Genomic DNA, 2,335 nt, shown 5'->3' with positions numbered 1-2,335 from the left:
TGTGTGTGTGTGTGTGTGTGTATAGGTTTACTTAAAAATAATATCAGAAGTACAAATATTTGTTAAACATAGCAAGTACTACTGTAAAACGTCATTCACTCCCACCTCCACCCACCCCAAATCAAAGGAGAATATTGTATTGTGAAATAAACATTTTCCTAAACTTCGTACTGTCAGAGAAAATCGTTTGATTTCGTAAAAAGAAGGACGCTGTTTCTGGACCTGTTTTAATTTTTCGTTTATTATTAATGTTTGTTTGTTTGTAGTTAAGCACAAAGCTACATTATGGGCTATATATGCTTTGCCCACCACGGGTATCGAAACTCGGTTTCTAGCAGTGTAAGTCCGCAGACATAACGCTGTGCCACTGGGGGGCTTATTATTAATAACTCGAAAAATTAACCAACAAATTCTACTGACATGTATATTAGTTGGAGCAAAAATCAGTTTTCTCTCTCTCAAACCATTTTTGTTTTACTTATAAAAGTCAAAATTTTGGTGCTATAACATCTCGTTTCCCACTTTTTCACTATAGGCCTATAAAGGTATGTCACTAGCAGTTAATTTATAGAAGGTAATTTTGAAATGATAGTTAAATTAAAAGCATCTAATATTTTACGCAGGCTTTGCATCGTACATAAGCCAGTAGTAGCCTAGTGGTTAGCGTGCCGGATTTTTAATCTGTGAATACACGGTTCGTGTTTTGTTGGCACAAAATCACGCTCCGCATTTTGGGGTCCTTGGGTGTGTTATAAGAGTACCTGTCAAATCCCACCAGTCAATAAAACGTGAGTGTTCCAAGAGTGGCGGTGGGTTCAGTTGATTGGCTGTCTTCTCTGTAGTCTATCAGTTTTAAAATTAGGGATGGCTAACGCTGATAGTGATAGGTATTGTGTACTTTGTGGGAATATCGGAAACAAACCAAACAAAACTGAAACGTTTCACGAAGAAAGTCGATAAATAAAGAAACGACGGTGCTAACCCATGGCTTTCATAGAAATCAGATGAGAAAAATCAGTAAAATTAGAAGCACCTATCAATTAACACAAGAATTACTATTTGGGTCCACATAGGCCACACTGGCGTTTTAGTTGGTTTTTTTTTAATTATTTACGGAAGAAAATAAAAATAAACGACAATACATAGTATTAGTATTTTCTATATATGGCAAAGTTATACAATGGCTATCTGCCCTAATGTTGAAGTACTGACCAGAGTAGGCAGCCAGTCAGTAGCATCCTGCCCCTATCATCCACACTAAGAGATCGTCAGTCACTCTCATAATGCACCCACAGTTTAAAGTGATGGGTATATTTTGTAGTATCACACAAATTGAAACCCAACTCACAAGCTCCAAAATCCAGAGCTTTACAACAGGGCCAATTTGCACCCTAACAAAAATACCATCAATGTTGCAAATAATTCCATTAATTACTGCAGTGTTAATCAACACAAAATAAAACTTAACAATATTTAACCATACTACTCAGTTACTTAATAATAAATGCAGCAACACTAATATTTTTATCCTTCCTCTAATTTTTTTATGCAAAACTCAAATCCAAAATGTTCTAATTTCAGAAGATATTCATCTTTTAAAAACTAACACCTAATTCCTAAGTTTTCTACTAGAAAATGAAAATCTTCAGTATGACGTAAATCTGACTTTTAATATCCTTGAAAAGTCTGAGATACATTGTTCCACTATGTTCATAAAAGCTACACCCTACTTGAGCATTTCAGACTTTGGGTCCTTACACATCTTGAATATTTTATGACTTGAAGGTTTTAAGTAATATCTTTTAGTAATAATAACAAGTTGCTTAAAATCCATGGTTAGAAAAGTTAGTGAAACCCATTACTTATAAATCTTGTTTGCTTGTTTGAGATATTTGGAAACATTTATATGCAACGAAATATTTGCTCATGGTCATCTCTAACTTTAAACTTACAGACTACAGGGAGGATAGATAGTCAAAAACCCTCACTACAAACTCTTGGGCTACTCTTGTTTGGTCAAGTAGTGGGAAAGCAGCCAAGCATGGGCCAGTAGTCAGCCTCCTAGACTATAGATCTGAAGTCCATCATTCGCTTCCTGTTACTGTACCTTCCCTTTAGTCTATCAGTTCAAACTTATGGACACAGGCTAGTGCAGGTAGTTACCGAGTAGCTTTGCATGAATATCTGAAAAACAAATACCATATTTTTCGGAATATAAGATGCACCCTTATTTTGAAGACAAAGTTTTTTGGGGAAAAAAGCTAGAGTCGCATTTGAAAGATTTTTTATTGTACAAAAATTCAATTTGATACTTTAAAAATTAGTATATATTGTT

General features: G+C 34.8%; 1 protein-coding gene across 1 annotated transcript in view; it reads right to left on the bottom strand.

The window, feature by feature from the left end:
* Positions 1-2,335, bottom strand: part of LOC106459055 — a 66,198-nt gene that overhangs the window by 38,980 nt on the left and 24,883 nt on the right. The window contains exon 2 of the mRNA XM_022385429.1: positions 1,989-2,184. The gene's annotated coding sequence lies outside the window, so the exon portion shown is untranslated. The remainder of the gene's footprint in view (positions 1-1,988; positions 2,185-2,335) is intronic.

The sequence above is a fragment of the Limulus polyphemus genome, unplaced genomic scaffold (assembly GCF_000517525.1).
Source record: "Limulus polyphemus unplaced genomic scaffold, Limulus_polyphemus-2.1.2 Scaffold552, whole genome shotgun sequence".
Taxonomy (NCBI): domain Eukaryota; kingdom Metazoa; phylum Arthropoda; class Merostomata; order Xiphosura; family Limulidae; genus Limulus; species Limulus polyphemus.
The sequence above is the reverse complement of the archived record's forward strand: the minus strand, read 5'-3'. Positions and strand labels throughout refer to the sequence as shown.